This window comes from Mus caroli, unplaced genomic scaffold (genome assembly GCF_978045245.1).
Source record: "Mus caroli unplaced genomic scaffold, Mus_caroli_1 scaffold_8, whole genome shotgun sequence".
Classification (NCBI taxonomy): domain Eukaryota; kingdom Metazoa; phylum Chordata; class Mammalia; order Rodentia; family Muridae; genus Mus; species Mus caroli.
The window spans coordinates 60,746,262-60,766,365 of NW_028227263.1; the positions used below are offsets into that span (position 1 = coordinate 60,746,262).

Genomic DNA, 20,104 nt, shown 5'->3' on the forward strand with positions numbered 1-20,104 from the left:
TTGTCTTAGAAAAGTACCTACAACTAATATTTACTAAACCATTTTTGACCTATAAGTAGGTTTGAAATACTTGTCCTAATACACACAGATAGACCTATTCCTCTCAGTACATTGTAGAAATTTGCCTAAGAGGAGAACACAAAGCATCATAGAAAATCAAAAATTTACAGTTTTGGAGTTCTGTCCAATGGATACACGAACAAAAATCAATTACTCACTAAAACCCAAAATCAAAAATAATAGTCATAAAGATTGTAAAAGATAGATGAAAATAATTTAATGGATGACTATGTAGCTCACAAAGTTCACAGTGGTACACATAAAAATCTCACAGACATTGTTGTTTAAACACAAATTGTTCAATAACCAAAAATTTAGAAATACCACAGTGGAAGCCCAAAGACAATCAACAACAAGTTGTCATAAGTCTAACAGACAATGAAAGAATATTGACAGTTGAGAAAGTTTCCTTTCCCAAAGAAAGCACACCAATGAATAATCAGTTTATAATAAAATTGTATTAACTGAAAGCATGTAAGTAGTGTTATACAGACTATATATATGCAGAGATATTTGTATTAAGAGCTTGGAAAATTGAAAAATGAAGGAGAGTTATATGGGAGTAGGAATGATAGGTAATGTTTAAATGTAATATAATTATTATATGTAGTATAATTATAATTGTTAGTATTTTAATAGTGTATTATATGTAGTATAATTATTAGTAGTATTATTTCCAAAATAAAAGCAGCATTAAAAACAGTATCTTGCATTTTGCTGCATAAAAGAAACACAGCTCAATAACAAAGACAGAGGCTACCTCAAATGATCCCAAGAAACAAGCTGGAGTTGCCATACTAATAACCAATAAATTATACTTTCAACAAAAATCTATGAAGCCTGATGAGGAAGGATACTTCATATTAATAAAAGTGAAAAATCCACCTAGGAAAGAATCAATTCTGAACAACTATGCCCCAAATGCAAGTGCACCCACATTCATAAAAGAAGCATTACTAAAGATCAAAACACACACTGAATCCCACACAATTATAGTGAGAGATTTCAACACCACACTCACAACAATGTACAGGTCATTGAAATCAAAACTAAAAAGAGACACACTGAAACTAAGAGACAGTATGAAACAAATGGATTTAACAAATATCTATAGAACATTATATCCTAAAACAATAGGATATACCTTCTTCTCACCATCTCCCCATACGTTCTCCAAAACTGAACATATATTTGGTCACAAAACAACCCTCCACCAATACAAGTAGATTGAAATAATAATATGAGTCCTATTAGATCATTATGGATTAAGGCTGCTCTTCAATAACAGAAAAAACAACAGAAAGCCCACATACACTTGGAAACTGAACAACTCTCTACTCGTTGATAACTTGGTCAAGGAAGAAATAAAGAAAGTAAATAAAGAACTCTGGAAATTAATGAAAATATTGAACATCATACCCACACTTATGGGGAAAATGACTGCAGTGCTATGAGGAATATTTATAGCACGAAGTGCCCTGGTATAGAAACTGGAGAGATCTTACACTAGCAACTTACCAAAATTGAGAGGCCTAGACCAAAAAGAAGCAAACTCACCCAAGAGGAATAAACAGAAAAAAATAGTCAAACATGGGGTAGAAATGTTCCAAATAGAAACAAAGAGAGCAATACAAATAATCAACAAAATCAAAAGCTGGTTCAACCAGATAGATAAACCACTGGCCAAACTAACTAAATGTCCCAGAGGCAGTATCCAAATTAACAAAACCAGAAATGAAAAAGAAAACATAAGAAGAGAAATAGAGGAAACTCAAAAATTCATCAGATCCTACTGCAAAAGTCTATTCTCAATAAAACTGGAAATTTTAGAAAAAATGGATGGTTTTCTAGACATATATTGCATACCAAAGTTAAATAACCAGCAGAAAAACTTTCTAAGCATGCACATAATTAACAAGGAAATAAAGGAAATCATTAAAAATCTCCCAACCAAAAATAGCACAGGACCAGATAGGTTTAGGGCAGAATACCTGACATAGCAAATTAAGGAAGGAGAGGTCAATAATTTTGGCTCTGAGTTGAGATACAGCCCATTATGGCAGGGAAGGCTTTGTGGCTACAGCTTGATCAAAGTATTTGGAGTCCTAAAGCACAGAGATGAATGCTGGTATTCAGCCAGGATCCTCCATCCTTCATCCTCCATTCACTGTCTAGGACAATGTTTCTCAACCTGTGGGTCATGACCTCCACAGGGGTCATATGTCAGATATTTACATTATGACTCATAACAGTAAATGAAGTAACAGCCAAATATATATATATATATATGTATATATATATATATATATATATGCCATCCACATGTAGCAGAGGTCTTACTGCAATTTATTTTATCCAGATAATCTCTCACAGACATGCCCTGAGAAGTGTCTCTGTTATGATTCTAGATGCTGTTAATTCCAAGAAACCATCACATTCAGCCTTGTGTGGGCTCTCTAGCCTCCTTTTTAAACCTTGGGCCTCATTAATTCTTTCTCACAAAGTTCCATGACTCTGTCTCTTTTAGTCTGTAATTATCTTCTGCTAAGGTTGGATCTTACATGACTGTTGTGGTAAAGGCTTGATCTCCAGTATGATGTTATGGGTGGGAAGGCTGGAACCTTTTAAGAGGTGGATCATGAGTTCCCCTGATTCCTGTGGATGTGCTAGTGATGGGGAGGAGGAAGAGAGGTACGGATGGAGGGAATGAAGGGGAGACATCTGGTTCCATCTCCCTTTTCATTCATAAGGTCAGCAGCTTGGCTCTGTCATGTGCCCAGCGATGATGTGTTTACCTCAGTCCCAAATGCAATGGAGACCATCAGTCCTGGACTGGCACTTCCTAAACTGTGAGCCAAGATGAACTTCTCCTCATGCCCATAGGGCATCAAAGATGTTTGTTGTAGGGAACGGTATAATGGCTATCACATTACCATCTTCTTTGCTTGGCTACCTCATGGTTTTCTTTCAAGTCCTTCTTGGATGCCACCTCTTTCTAGAAGATTTTCAGGTCCTCAAGTCTCCCAGATAGCTTAGGCATCTCTCCCCATCTCTCTGCCCACCTAGCCTCTGCCTCTCTTCCCTTGTAGCCTGGTCAGAGGACACAGAGACTGTCTACAAATAATGTGTCTGGAACGGTGTCTGGGTCTGATCACAAGAACCAAGTCAATAGTCCCTATCTCCTTTGTGCATGTCTGTGGAAATCATTTAGCAAATCTAATAAGATTATACAGGATCTCATAAATCGTCACTTTCCTACGCTTTCCCATTCTCAGCCTGTCTGTTGGTTCAATGTCTACTTTTGCAGTAGAGAAAAAGACACGCAAGTCCCTTCCTCATTGTGATTTAGCTATAGCCCTTTGACAAAGCTCGGTATGTGTAGAGAGGAGGAGAACCATAGATAGTCAAAAAGTCTTGAATTCGAATCCTGCTTCCATTTCTAGTGTTAAGAAACTGTTGCTCTCCAGCCCTCAGTTTTATTCATCTGATCAGGCTAAGGGAACTTGTCTGGCCCATCTCTTAGGATGGCCTGTCTAAAAGCTGGGAGAGAAGTCAGCCTTGAACCAGTGGCACACCTACAAGTGTGACTAGATAGGAAACTCACCTCGGGTTCGCAGTCATTTGTCCCCTCTCTTGAAACACTCAGTCATAGCAAGGAGAGACATGGTATTCAAGGAGCCCCTCCCTTCTCATGCCTACCTCTTAGTTGCAGGGTGGGCAGCTGTCATCACCCATTTCCTCTCCCACATTTGGTTCAAACACCTAATTTGTCAGTCAGGAAAGCAACCAAGCATTAGCAGTGGGTGGAACATGCCAGGCAAGAGTGGTATTCAGTTCGCCAGCGGTTAGGGTGTGGAAGGTGACCACGAGGTATAACTGAGGTTAAGGTGGTATCTTACCTCTCTTGGCCTCTCATTTCTGCAAGCAGAGAACATTCTGGAGGGAGGCATGTAGCCACTCACAGTGGGCTCTCTGCTTTGCTCTAATAGTCACCATTAATAAAACATTGCATTAAACCCAAACTCAGAGGGGATGATTGGAGCCATTTTTCACATCTCCAGGCAGAGAGAGGGTTGATTCCTGGGTATAGTGGCTGGTGACTAGGTAATTTTATGTAAACTGAGGACATGTGGGGGCTAAGGATCTACAGAGGAACAAGTTCCTAAGAAAAGGGAGCAAAGCTCAGGCTGGAGAATCTAACCCTCGCCTTCCCCAACCCAGGACAGCAAGGACCTCCCTTCTGCTTCACCCAGAACCCAAGAGGGCATGCTCAGATGCCAACAGGATAGCTGGAGTGCTGGTCTTATTACTTGCTAGCTCAGCATATACCTTTTCTGAGGCTTAGTTTTCTTACCTGCTCAGTGGATACAATCCTATAGAGGGGTGTTGGTAAAATCATCTGATGCATTTGGGTGCCCAGCGACTAGAGAACCCTCCCTGTTAACTGCTGTTAAGAGTTTGTCTGTCTGAAAGGATATGGAATATGGACTCTGCAGCACCTATTCATAGGGTAAGATCATAATGATAAAATCTAAAGAATGGTGGGGCTGGACAGATGGCTTAGTAAACAGAGAGCACTCTCTGCTCTTCAAGAGGACCAGCACCCACATTGGGTGGTTCATTCCAGCTTCAGAGAACTGTACATCCTATTCTGAACTTTGTGGACACACACACACACACAATTGAGTGACACTTTTCCTGGAAGTCATGAAAAAATATCTACTTACCCTAGTCAGGGAACTTATGACAGATCAAATAAGGATACCACAAAATCTAGCCTTGTGAGGATACTTACAGTAAGTAGAGAAACGACTCAGAGACAGCCATAACACACACACACACACACACACACACACACACACACACACACACACACACACACAAACATCCAAGCACGAATGACAGCTCTTAAAAGCTGGAGATCTAGAGCACACTTCAAAGCCTATAGGCAGCTCAACAAGTTGCAAAGTGCTCTATCCAGGTGGCTCAGCTGGTCTGAACATCTTCTTGGCAACTATGTTGGTCTTTGATTCTTCCAGTCAGTTCAGCTTGTGTGAGTCTCTTGTGTTCCTATACTTGCCTGCTGCCATGTGATTATCAAAAGTACTCCCTGTCATCCCTATATCTGATTGGAGACTGTCATTCCTGTAATCCTGGTTGAGTAAGAACTTCTCAGAGTCAGGATTTCTCTGTGATTCTATGGTTTTGGGATACTGTGAGCCTGAGCTTCTGGTGTGTTACAGTTCCTGCGAGTCACACTACCTCCGAGACCCTGAAATCCTGGTGTGACCAAGCTCCTGGTATCCTGGAATTCTGGAATCTTAAGATAATGTGCATGTTAGAGCCCCAAGGATTGGAGACTCCTCATGTCTGAGGTCTTTGAGACTATCTGCTGAGATTGTGCCCATGGTAGAGTGCCACCAAACAGAAGGAACATGAGCCATTGGTTGGGTGGTGTTCCTGAGTTTCTGGATACTGCAGGTCCAAGTCACTCCAGTGTTGTTAGAGCAGATATGTTCTTTTCACCAGTGCTGCTAAGATCCTGGGCATGTTAGATCCCCAGGAGTGGATACTCCTCTCCTCTAGGGACCATGGGACTGCCTGCAAAGATTGTACCCATGGTCTACTTATCAATTCTTAATCTTAGAGAGTGAACATTTACTGTGTCAATGAGTGCAAGAATCTTTACCTCTCTCTCTTCTATTAGATTCAGTGTATCTGACTTTATGTTGAAGACCTTTATCCACTTGTACATGAGCTTTGTGCAAGGTGACAAATATGGGTCTATTTTCATTATTCTATATAAAACCAGCCAGTCAGACAAGCACAATTTATGGAAGATGCTTTCTTTTATCCATTGTATTCTTTGGATTTTTGTCAAAGTTCAAGTGCCCATAAGGGTGTGGCCTTATTTCTGTGCTTTCAATTCTATTCAACTGATCAAAATGTCTGTCTCTGTGCCAATACTATGCAGTTTTTATGATGATTTATCTGTAGTAATATTTTAGGTCATGGATAGTGATTCCCCCAGAAGGTTCTTTATTATTAACAATTATTTTTGATATTCAGGGCTTTTTGCCTTTAGAGATGAATTTGAAAATTGTTCTTTCTATATCTTTGAAGAATTGTATTGGGATTAGATGGGAATTGTATTGAAAATGAGAGATCTCATTTTCTGAGCTCTTCTTTGCTTTCTTTCTTGAGATACTTGAAGTTATTATCATACAGGTCTTTCACTTGTTTCGTTAGAGTTGATCCAAGGTATGATCTATTATTTGTGGCTATTGTGAAGAGAGTTGTTTCCCCTAATTTCTTTCTCAGCCTGTTTATCTTTTGTATAAAGGAAGACTATTGATTTATTTGAGTTAATTTTATATCTGGGCACTTTGCTAAGTTGTTTATCAGGTGGGGATTTCCTCTGGTAGAATTTTTGAGGTCACCTATGTATACTATCATATCATCTGCAAATAGTGATATAGATATCTTTGCGGATATGTATCTCCTTGATCCTTTTTTATTGTCTTATTGCTCTAGCTACAACTTTTAGTATTATATTGAATACTGTTGAGAGAGTGGGTAACCTTTTCTTGTCCCTGATTTTAGTGGGATTGCGTCAAGTATCTCTCCATTTATTTGATATTGGCTGTTGGTTTGCAGTAAATTGCTTATATCAAGTTTATATATGGGCCTTGAATTCCTGATCTCTCCAATACTTTTAAAAAATATTTATTGCACTTTTTCAAAGGCTTTTTCTGCATCTAAGGAGATGGTCATGTGATTTTTTTTCTTTCAGTTTGTGAATATAGTGGGTTATGTTACTGGATTTTTGTATATTGAACCAACCTTGTATCACTAGGATGAAGCCTACTTGATCATTGTGAATGATGGTTTTGATCTTTTCTTGAATTCGGTTTGCAAGAATTTTATTGAGTATTTTCCCATTAACTTTTATGAACAATATTGGCCTGAAAGTCTCATTTTTGGTTTCACTTTTGTGTGGCTTAAGAATCAGAGTAATTGTGGCTTCATAAAATGAATTAAGTAGTGTTCCCCCCCTTTTTTTTTATCATGGAATTGTTTGAAGAATATTGGTATAAGGTTTTGCTTTGATGGTCTGTTAAAATTCTGACCTAAATCTATCTGGCTCAGTGATTTTTGTTTGGGAGATTTTTTAATGATTTCTTCTATTTCCTTGTGCAATATGTGCCTGTTTAGATAGTTTTTTTTGCTCATGATTTAATTCTGGTATGTGGTATCTGTCTAGAAAATCAACAATTTTTTTTCCTAAATTTCCCAGTTTTGTTGAGTCTTTTGTAATTGGATCTGATTATTTTTTGAATTTCCTCTCTTTCTGGTGTTATATCTACCTTTTATTTTCTTACTTTGTCAATTTGGATACTGCTTATGAGCTCTTTAGTTTGGCTAGTGGTTTATCTATCTTGTGGATTCTTTCAAAGAACCAGCTTTTAGATTTATTAGTTAGTTTTACTTTCTCTTTGTTTCTATTTGGTTTATTTCTGCCCTGTGTTTGACTATTTTCTTCTGTCCATTCCTCTTGGCTATTATTGTGTGGAGTCCAATGTGTATTTTGAGCTTAAGTAATGTTTCTTTCATGAGTGTGGGTGCTTTTGCATTTGTGGCATAGATGTTCAGAAATGACTCTTTCTCTTACTGGATTTTCCCTTTGATGATAATGAAATATCTTTACTCCTCACTTTGAAAATTTTTTTGTTGAAAGTCTATTTTATTGATACTACTATGGCAACTCCAGCTTGCTACCTAAGAACATTTTCTTGGAACCCCATATTCCATGTTTTTATTTTGGGATATTCAGTCTCACATCAAAATCTGATCTTCTAGCTCTTACAGTCTTTATAACTCTTATTTTGGAATTTTGAGTTTTAGTGAGGAATTGATTTTTGTTTATGTATTCATTGGACAGTACTATAAAACTGTAATTTTTAATAAGTATGATTTTCCCCATGCATGGTGTCTTTTTCATAGGCAAGTTTCTACAATGAACTATGAGGGATAGGCCTAGATGTGTGCATAAGTTCAAGAATTTCAAACCTAGTTAGAGATCATAATCACTTAGCAAAATGTTGATTGTAGGTACTTTTCTAAGAAAGGAAGTGGTGTAGTTTTATGTCCAAAGAACCAATTTTAACCACATGTGGGACAAACTTATTGCTAATAATTAGACCATAAGATACATGGACATGACTCCTTTTAGTTCATGATTTGCATAATATACAAAATTATGAAGGACAAAAGTCTTCTTCCATGATTAACCAAACCAAGTTATGTTATTGTAGAAAGGTGAATATTACGGTAGAATACATTCATGTTTTTTAAATTATATATATATATATATATATATATATATATATATATATATGATAAATATTGATAGGCATTATTAAAAATAGCATAAAAGTGATTATCATTGGTATCTAGGATCACATCTTATGCAGTTTCTACATTTATATTCCCAAATAACACCCACAATATGAAAGCCTATTTTAGTTATGATTTTCCAATGCATTAATTTAGTATATGTTGTGATAAATACAGAAAAATTAAATTTGAGAATATGTCTCTTTCTATAGTAAATATGGATCAGTGTTTGAAGTGCTCAGAGGACCACTATACCAACAGATATCAAACACACTTCCTCTAAAACGTTGTGCCCTTCTTTGCTTATAAAGACCCCTGAGTCATGGCACTTACTGACTTGTCTCTGTGCTTCCTTGCACTTACAACTGTTGTATGTGTTTCTTCTTGAAATACAGAGACACTTCCATAGTCAAGGTCAATAGTGAAACCCTCAGTTATGTCCTACTCATCTCCATCATATTTGTTTTATATATTTCTTGCTGTACATGGTCATCGTATTATGAACAGATGTATCCTGCAGCAGACAACTTTTTTCCATTTTGCACACTATGGCTTCCTCTAATATGTTTACAAAGACAGTTACTTTAGTACTGGCATTCAAGATCATTTTGTCAGGAAGAAAGATTGAGGGCTGCTTTTGTCAGGTAAACCAAACTACATCATTCTCATATGTACCTTGATCCAAATGATTCTTTGTGGAATCTCACTGGGATTTTCTCCTCCATTTGTTCATGTTCATGTATACATGGTACATGACCACATCATCTTTTTTTGCAGCAATAGTTTAATGTTGGCCTTCTACTATGTCCTAGGATACATAGGCTCTGTTGCAGCATTCAATTTTACTGTAGCTTTCCTGGCCATGAATTTGTCTGATACATACAGTGAAAGTAAGCTCCTGACATTCCACATGCTGACATTCTGTAGTGTATGGATCAATATTCTTTCTGACCACCACTGTAACAAGGGCAAGGCTATAATTGCTACAGAGGTCTTCTGTATCTTGGACTCTAGTGCAAGACTGCTTCTTTGTTTCTTTGCCTCAAAGCACTACATTATTTTATTAAGACCACAGAAAATTTCTTTTTACAAGTTCATGAAACCACAATCTAAAACTTAAAATCTCAATCAAATTTAACCACTCATATAGCTTACCAAATACATCTGTATCACCACAAGGTTGGACTCTACTACTCAAATATTATGTCAAAATTTGAAAATTCTCCCATAAAAATGTAGAATACAATTGGAGTAATAAATTAAAACTGATGACCTTACCTCAATCTACTGGATCAAACTATTTATTCACACACACACACACACACACACACACACACACACACACACACACACACACACATAATGCTGGATAGGTCTTATTATTTAATTGCATGATATTGGGAAATTGGATTTTTTTTTTTTGGTTTTTTCGAGACAGGGTTTCTCTGTATAGCTCTGGCTGTCCTGGAACTCACTTTGTAGACCAGGCTGGCCTCGAACTCAGAAATCCGCCTGCCTCTGCCTCCCAAGTGCTGGGATTAAAGGCGTGCGCCACCACGCCCGGCGAAATTGGATTTTTGAATTCAAAATTATTTCATTTCATATCCATTGATATCCATGTTCAGTACAATTTTTAAAATGTCACTACTTTAAAGAACAAATATTGCTACATGGATGATGTATATAAATTACCATTAATAGGAGTACCCCTTATAAAGAGTTGTGAAAACTTTACAAAGATTAATTAAATGATTTTATATGTGCAATGATGTCACAGTACTTAGGATGATTAAAATTATGGTGTTTTATATTAATAATTTGGTGTCAGTTTAAATTGAAAATTGCTCATAAGGAAGGGCTTTTAGGATTTATATTGCAATGCTGTTGAAAACCTCATGGCTGAGGATGTAAAATATCCATAATAATATGTATCTTTTTGTTGCTAAGTGGTCATATTATTAAATACTTTTCTAAATACTTAGGATTATCATCCAAGACATAGTCAAAGAAAATAAAAAATGCTTATTTATATCTTATTTGTATTACATACAACAGTCAATTCTAAAATGTTTAATCGTGTAATGTGTGGAAAATAAAATACAGGGTAGACCAAATGAAATTAAAGAGAACATTGTGATGAAATGAGGTGAAAGTTGTATTTATTTCCAGAATGGATATAATTGGGTTGCATTCATTAATATATTAAATGAACAAAAGAAAGCAATTAAAGATATTTTCTAGGCTATTATACAAATGTCATCTATATTTTGAAGCTTACTTCCCAGTAAAATATATAGGACCATGAAGATTTCATGAAATTTTGTGCTAAATTGTTGGGGTAATATAGGAATATCTTAATATATTCATTTTATATCGCAACCACACTCCTGTTCGTCTCCCTGTAGACTAACAAACTTACTACTCCCATTTGATGCTCATGCCACAAAGAAAGATAACCCATCCCCTTGCTTACTGCTCCATGCAATGTGACTCAGTACATTCCCTAACAATGACAACCAACCAAACAGTCCAGGATGTGTAAAGGGGTGTCAAAGCAAGGAATAAAAACTGAGACAAATCTGCTCCACTTCTTATGGGACCCATATGAAGACCAAGAATCACACTTGCTAAACGTTTGTAAAGGATCTAGGTATAGTCCATACATGTTCTCTTCTTAGTTCCAGAGTAGTTGACTTTTTAGTTCTTCTTGTAGTAAAACTTGCTTACTTCTCTTACCCACTCATTTCATTTGCAAGATCACCTGATGTTTGACAGTTATTCTACGCACTTGCCTCTATTCTGTGCAGGATGAAGTTTCTCAGAACATCATTTATAGTCCTCATTGCAGGCTCTCTTAAATGTAATGTGTCTTAGTCTGGAGTGGTCATTGCTTGTCTGCTACCTCAGAGACTGCTCCACACATCACATCTTGCAATAGAAAATTTGGGGTTGATGGCTTTTTTGGATGTATTTTTATTCTTCTCCTGTCTTAATGTCCTGCTCAGATATAGATTCTGGTTGCCTCAGTTTCTCTATTGTATTCTGATAATAGTCTCAGCTAGGGTCACCACCATGGACTCCATTTATCCATCACAGTCAGCTCCAGGCTTCCAACAAGTCACCAGTGATATTTCCACAATAATTCAATTCTAAAAGTCTGACAATATTGAAAATCTACTATTTGATGTAAAAGGACAGATCCTACTTATTATTTCATATGAACTAAGAATAGATTTTTTAAGTGGGCAAAAGAATCATTGGTTAACATATGAAAAATTAATCTAGGTAGAAATTTAATATTATTTTTGAAGAAAGTGTAAGTTCAAGAATTACTGTGTGGACTGTAAAACTGAATAATTTACAAACCTCTAGACATCAAATATTCTATAAGCTTATTAAGATATTCTCATAGAAAATATATGTTTTGTTTATAGATTATTCCACGGGTGCAGTATATGCATAATCTACATTTTAAAAATAGGTTTAAAATATTTTGATAATTCATGATTTAAGAAGTCTACACCAGTAAAGAAAGTCATTGGACTCTTTAATGGAAATTGTGACAGGAATAATTCTCAGTGAAATTCCAGACATGGTCATATTCAGTTGGAGAATGTATCTTTAGGAAAACTCGTTAGTCAATGTATGTCTATATTATAAGAAAGACCTATTTGTTTATTTTTGTAACTTTATGGCATAGAATGATGTTAAGGATCTGATATGGAGTTAAGTTTCCAAATCCTTTCATACAATCTTGAGGTTGTTCAATTATAAAAGTCTTCTTGGGTATATGCAACATACATATATATTCACTCCTGATAGGGAACTCCAAAAATGTCCAATATTGTGAACCAGTATGTTTTATTGTTTTTGCTTACCACAATATTAGTGAGCAGTTACTTTCAGAATCAGAAAACACTCACACCATAACAACCCAACATGAAAATAACAGCACAAAAATGGGAATGTTATACATTGCATAACCTTCAGTGCACTTAAAAGTTTAGAGACAGCATGTAATTTCCAAAGAACTCTGGTCTAAACTTCTTCCTGGAAGATTTGTGTGTTTCTCCTTCTAGGAAAGTGGTATGAATTTAGAATCTTCACTTCCTTTCTTCACTAAACAGTTTGTTTTCCCTATCTTTACCAATTGCTATGAGTTGAACCTAGCAATAACAGTGAAGTATGGATTGAAACACATCCACTAACAGGAGAGCTTCACTCACATATCACATCTTCTTAGAGGAACCACAGAAATAGCTTCTCTAGCCAAAATCTTTTTCTTCTTCCTTACAGCACCAGGATTTAACTCCCTCTTGTGGAGAGTGCATTAAATGCAACTGGAAGATACTTGGTCGTATCCGTGACACCTGAGTCAAGATTGTATAGGCAGATTTAACATGCCTGTAATGAGGGTTGTTTAGTATGTAGTGTTTTAGGCCAAGCAAAAATGTTGGTGGTGGTTCACCAACAGACTTTATTTTCTTCCCTCCCTTACAATGTAAAAAAAAAAAAAAAAAAAAAAAAAAAAGTCAACATGCTAGGAATTTTCAGACTAGTCCTATATTTCCCTGCTCCTGTTGTTGAAAAACCTTCATGAAGACAAAAACTAAACTTCTGATACATATATGGGCATGGTGTATAGGACCCAGGTTTCTTAAATTAATTATGTAATTCAAGAGAGCTCTTAAACATATCTCATAAGTTTCTATTTATTTGCATATGATAACTAACAGAGAGAAATGATTGAACTAAGGGGTGATAATGAAAAACTACAAAATATTCTAGTCTGAGGATACCATAGTTAATACATGTTCTTCAGGCCACAGGAATTACTGCAGTAATCTGAGCAGACTAAATGTAAGTTACAGAGGTGGAGGATGTCTAGAAGAAAACTTACCCTAAGATACACCAGGGCAGGTATAAAATCCCAAGGACTACATCAGGAAACACAAAACCTTGAAAATCTAAGAAAGATCACATTCAAATGTGAAGCTGATAGGCGCATACACAATTCCATCACTGGTATTAATTATGGGAAATTTTAGAAAAAGAAAATCTGTCCCTAAGAAAAGAAATACAGATTTTTTATTATTTAGTAAATTCCACACCCTAATAACATGACTATCTTTCATTGAATGTGCACTTATCCTAAACACTCTTTCCGGCAAAAAGTAGACATCATAGGAGTCAAAAGTAAAGTACACAATGTTCTGTGGATGATAAATGTGGAAATAGAAAGAATTAGGTAAGAATATTATTATATATCAACAAATAGTGGAAAAATAAAACTATAAAGGAACTACATAGAAAAATATTAAGGTTTTCTTTTCAATATGACAGTAAGGCCAATGAAATATATAGCAACTAGGAAAAACAAAACAAAAAACAAAACAAAAAAAAACAAAACAAAACAAAACAAAAGCAAATGAATTCCAAAACTGGTATCTTTTAGGAACTCTTTTCTAACAAATAATACAAAAAAAAAAAAAAAAACCCAACAAAACCAAACCAACCAAACAAAGAAACAAACAAACAAAAAAACAACGATCAATAGGTTATATGCCCAGCCACATACAGAGTTTTTAAATTGTCTTTAATAGGGAGATTTTTTCACTCCTTTCAGGTATATTTTTTCCATCCTATTGCTTATATATACCCTTCACAAAATCTTCCATCAAGGAAACTAACACAGAAAAGGAATAAATAAAAATGTTTATAAGTAACTTTAAATGGTAATTCAAACTGCATATATTCTAGTGCTTATGTACATTTTTAATGATGAATCATTATGCAAATTGCTCTTACATTATAATAGACTGGAAATCTTATCCAATATAACAATTAAGGTTAAATTTTTTGAGATTATTTAAGAATGACATTCTGTGCACTCAACTTGTTGTTTAACCTTACTAAAGAAAAATGAAAGAAAAAATTTGCTAGCCTTCTTTCCTACAAACTCAGCGTTTACGAACTAAGATTCTGAAAAATTTATATTGAAATTACTTATTCTTCCGTAACATTAACACAAAAGTAATTTGGTTCATAGTTAAGAATTAAGAAAGAAGAAAACACTGAAAAAGAAACATTATAAAATTAATATCTACATGTGCTGGTGACACATGCAGGTATTGCATGATATTGTTAAGTTGTTTATTACTGAGTTCAATTGAGTTCAATTGGAATCATTGGAATAATATCTAGTAAAGCTCTTTTGGAATACCTGATGTATCTGAGTTAACTGTTTCAAATGGTCATCAGAATACTGATTTAATGAACTAGACTTGTTAGAAAATTTGCCCAAGAGGAATCAGGCCTGATGTTCATGTCTACTGACAAGGATGGAATCATAAGGGAAATGGATGAAAGGATAAATATGAAGAAATTTATTACCCCTTATGTGCAACCGAATATATGAACTCAGGTGGCAAGCCTAAAGCCATAGAGTGCTTAAGAATCCTTCAGAGGGAGTAGGGCCACAGGCCTCATCCGGCTGGATCAGCGCCGGGGTAGCTGGAGCGCAGGGTTGCCTGACACCCACCAGCTACCCACGACCCCCGCCGCAGGATTTTGGGACTGCTGGTGAGGGGAACACAGCTTCTGCTCCAGTCCAATCACGCGGGACCTGAGACTGCTCTGGTTGGGGAGAGAGAAATCCGGCCTACATAGGGCCACAAGCCTCTTCCGGTCAGAAAAGCACCGGGGCAGCTGGGGCGCAGGGTCGGCTGACACTCGCCAGCTACCCACAACACCCGCCACAGGATCTTAAGACTTCTGGTGAGTGGAGCACAGCTTCTGCTCCAATCCAATTGCGAGCGGGACCTGAGACTGCATTAGTTAGGGAAGCAGAAACCGGCCTGAGTAGGGCCACAGGCCTCATCCGGCCGGATCAGCGCCGGGGTAGCTGGAGCGCAGGGTTGCCTGACACCCGCTAGCTACCCACGACCCCCGCCGCAGGATTTTGGGACTGCTGGTGAGTGGAACACAGCTTCTGCTCCAGTCCAAAAACGCGGGACCTGAAACTGCTCTGGTTGGGGAGAGAGAAAACCGGCCTACATAGGGCCACAAGCCTCTTCCGGTCAGAAAAGCACCTGGGCAGCTGGGGCGCAGGGTCGGCTGACACTCACCAGCTACCCACAACACCCCCCACAGGATCTTAAGACTTCTGGTGAGTGGAGCACAGCTTCTGCTCCAATCAAATTGCGCGCGGGACCTGAGACTGCATTAGTTAGGGAAGCAGAAAACCGGCCTGAGTAGGACCACAGGCCTCTTCCGGCTGGACCAGCACCGGGGTACCACCAGCTACCCACGACCCCCGCCACAGGATTTAGAGACTGCTGGTGAGTGGAACACAGCTTCTGCTCCAATCTTTAAACAGTGACAACGATAACAACTAACCCCAGAGATTACCAGATGGTGAAAGGTAAATGTAATAATCTTACTAACAGAAACCAAGACCACTCACCATCATCAGAACCCAGCACCCCCACTTCGCCCAGTCCAGGGCACCCCAACACACTGGAAAAGCTAGACACGGATCTAAAAGCATATCTCCTGATGATGGTAGAGGACTTCAAGAAGGACTTTAATAACACACTTAAAGAAATACAGGAGAACACTGCTAAACAGGCAGAAGACACTAAAGAGGAAGCACAAAAATCCCGTAAAGAATTGCAGGAGAACACTGCTAAAGAGTTACAAATCCTTAAAGAAAAACAGGATAACATAATCAAACAGGTAGAAGTCCTTACAGAAAAACAGAAAAACACATCCAAACAGATGATGGAAATGAACAAAACCATACTAGACCTAAAAAGGGAAGTAGACACAATAAAGAAAACCCAAAATGAGGCAACACTGGAGATAGAAACCCTAGGAAAGAAATCTGGAACCATAGATACGAGCATCAGCAACAGAATACAAGAGATGGAAGAGAGAATCTCAGGTGCAAAAGATTCCATAGAGAACATCGGCACAACAATCAAGGAAAATGTAAAATGCAAAAAGATCCTAACTCAAAACATCCAAGAAATACAGGACACAATGAGAAGACCAAACCTACGGATAATAGGAGTGGATGAGAATGAAGATTTTCAACTCTAAGGACCAGCAAACATCTTCAACAAAATTATAGAAGAAAACTTCCCAAATCTAAAGAAAGAGATGCCCATGAACATACAAGAAGCCTACAGAACTCCAAATAGACTGGACCAGAAAAGAAATACCTCCCAACACATAATAATCAGAACAACAAATGCTCTAAATAAAGATAGAATACTAAAAGCAGTAAGAGAAAAAGGCCAAGTAACATATAAAGGCAACCCTATCAGAATTACACCAGATTTTTCACCAGAGACTATGAAAGCCAGAAGATCCTGGACGATTGTTATACAGACACTAAAAGAACACAAATTCCAGCCCAGGCTACTATACCCAGCCAAACTCTCAATTAACATAGATGGAGAAACCAAAGTATTCCAGGACAAAACCAAATTCACACATTATCTCTCCACGAATCCAGCCCTTCAAAGGATAATAACAGAAAAAAACCAATACAAGGACAGGAACCACGCCCTAGAAACAACAAGAAGGTAATCCCTCAACAAACCTAAAAGAAGACAGCCACAAGAACAAAATGCCAACTTTAACAACAAAAATAACAGGAAACAACAATTACTTTTCCTTAATATCTCTTAATATCAATGGACTCAACTCCCCGATAAAAAGACATAGACTAACAAACTGGCTACACAAACAAGACCCAACATTTTGCTGCTTACAGGAAACTCATCTCAGAGAAAAGGATAGACACTACCTCAGAATGAAAGGCTGGAAAACAATTTTCCAAGCAAATGGTATGAAGAAACAAGCTGGAGTAGCCATTCTAATATCTGATAAGATTGACTTCCAACCCAAAGTCATTAAAAAAGACAGGGAGGGACACTTCATACTCATCAAAGGTAAAATCCTCCAAGAGGAACTATCAATCTTGAATATCTATGCTCCAAATACAAAGGCAGCCACATTCATTAAAGAAACTTTAGTAAATCTCAAAGCACACATTGCACCTCATACAATAATAGTGGGAGACTTCAACACACCACTTTCACCAATGGACAGATCATGGAAACAGAAACTAAACAGGGACACAGAGAAACTTAGAGAAATTATGAATCAAATGGATCTGGCAGATATCTACAGAACATTCTATCCTAAAACAAAAGGATATACCTTCTTCTCAGCACCTCATGGTACCTTCTCCAATATTGACCACATAATTGGTCACAAAACGGGCCTCAACAGATACAAAAATATTGAAATTGTCCCATGCATCCTATCAGATCACCATGGACTAAGGCTGATCTTCAATATCAAAATAAATAATAGAAAGCCAACCTTCACGTGGAAACTGAACAACACTCTTCTCAATGATACCTTGGTCAAGGAAGGAATAAAGAAAGAAATTAAGGACTTTTTAGAGTTCAATGAAAATGAAGCCACAACATACCCAAACTTATGGGACACAATGAAAGCATTTCTAAGAGGAAAACTCATAGCTCTGAGTGCCTCCAAAAGGAAACTAGAGAGAGCACACATTAGCAGCTTGACAACACACCTAAAAGCACTAGAACAAAAGGAAGCAAAATCACCCAAGAGGAGTAGACAGCAGGAAATAATCAAACTCAGGGGTGAAATCAACCAAGTGGAAACAAGAAAAACTATTCAAAGAATCAACCAATCAAGGAGCTGGTTCTTTGAGAAAATCAACAAGATAGATAAACCCTTAGCCAGACTCACTAGAGGGCACAGGGAAAGCATCCTAATTAACAAAATCAGAAATGAAAAAGGAGACATAACAACAGATCCTGAAGACATCCAAAACACCATCAGATCCTTCTACAAAGGCTATACTCAACAAAACTGGAGAACCTGGATGAAATGGAGAAGTTCCTAGACAGATACCAGGTACCAAAGTTGAATCAAGATCAGGTTAATGATCTAAACAGCCCTATATCCCCCAAAGAAATAGAAGCAGTCATTAATAGTCTCCCAACTAAAAAAAGCCCAGGACCAGATGGGTTTAGTGCAGAGTTCTATCAGACCTTCAAAGAAGATCTAATCCCAGTTCTTCACAAACTATTCCACAAACTAGAAACAGAAGGTACTCTACCCAACTCATTCTATGAAGCCACAATTACTCTGATACCTAAACCACAAAAAGACCCAACAAAGATAGAAAACTTCAGACCAATATCCCTTATGAATATTGATGCAAAATCCTCAATGAAGTTCTTGCTAACCAAATCCTAGAACACATCAAAACAATCATCCATCCTGACCAAGTAGGTTTCATCCCAGGGATGCAGGGATGGTTCATTATACAGAAATCCATCAACGTAATCCAGTATATAAACAAACTCAAAGACAAAAACCACATGGTCATCGCGATAGATGCGGAAAAAGCATTTGACAAGATCCAATACCCATTCATGAGATTTCATGCTTTCATTGCGTCCCATAAGTTTGGGTATGTTGTGGCTTCATTTTCATTGAACTCTAAAAAGTCCTTAATTTCTTTCTTTATTCCTTCCTTGACCAAGGTATCATTGAGAAGAGTGTTGTTCAGTTTCCACGTGAAGGTTGGCTTTCTATTATTTATTTTGTTATTGAAGATCAGCCTTAGTCCATGGTGATCTGATAGGATGCATGGGACAATTTCAATAATTTTGTATCTGTTGAGGCCCGTTTTGTGACCAATTATGTGGTCAATTTTGGAGAAGGTACCATGAGGTGCTGAGAAGAAGGTATATCCTTTTGTTTTAGGATAGAATGTTCTGTAGATATCTGCCAGATCCATTTGATTCATAATTTCTCTTAGTTTCTCTGTGTCCCTGTTTAGTTTCTGTTTCCATGATCTGTCCATTGGTGAAAGTGGTGTGTTGAAGTCTCCCACTATTATTGTATAAGGTGCAATGTGTGCTTTGAGATTTACTTAAGTTTCTTTAATGAATGTGGCTGCCTTTGTATTTGGAGCATAGATATTCAGGATTGATAGTTCCTCTTGGAGGATTTTACCTTTGATGAGTATGAAGTGTCCCTCCCTGTCTTTTTTTAATGACTTTGGGTTGGAAGTCAATCTTATCAGATATTAGAATGGCTACTCCAGCTTGTTTCTTCATACCATTTGCTTGGAAAATTGTTTTCCAGCCTTTCATTCTGAGGTAGTGTCTATCTTTTTCTCTGAGATGAGTTTCCTGTTAGTAGCAAAATGTTGGGTCTTGTTTGTGTAGCCAGTTTGTTAGTCTATGTCTTTTTATCGGGGAGTTGAGTCCATTGATATTAAGAGATATTAAGGAAAAGTAATTGTTGTTTCCTGTTATTTTTGTTGTTAAAGTTGGCATTCTGTTCTTGTGGCTGTCTTCTTTTAGGTTTGTTGAGGGATTACCTTCTTGTTGTTTCTAGGGCGTGGTTCCTGTCCTTGTATTGTTTTTTTTTTCTGTTATTATCCTTTGAAGTGCTGGATTCGTGGAGAGATAATGTGTGAATTTGGTTTTGTCGTGGAATACTTTGGTTTCTCCATCTATGGTAATTGAGAGTTTGGCTGGGTATAGTAGCCTGGGCTGGAATTTGTGTTCTTTTAGTGTCT

The 20,104-nt window shown here is 37.2% G+C and overlaps 2 pseudogenes; one reads left to right on the top strand and one right to left on the bottom strand.

Moving 5' to 3' along the window:
• Positions 1-9,577, top strand: part of LOC147002944 (vomeronasal type-2 receptor 116-like) — a 41,563-nt pseudogene extending 31,986 nt beyond the window's left edge.
• LOC147002943 (vomeronasal type-2 receptor 116-like) overlaps positions 1-20,104 on the bottom strand; it is a 438,646-nt pseudogene that overhangs the window by 168,565 nt on the left and 249,977 nt on the right.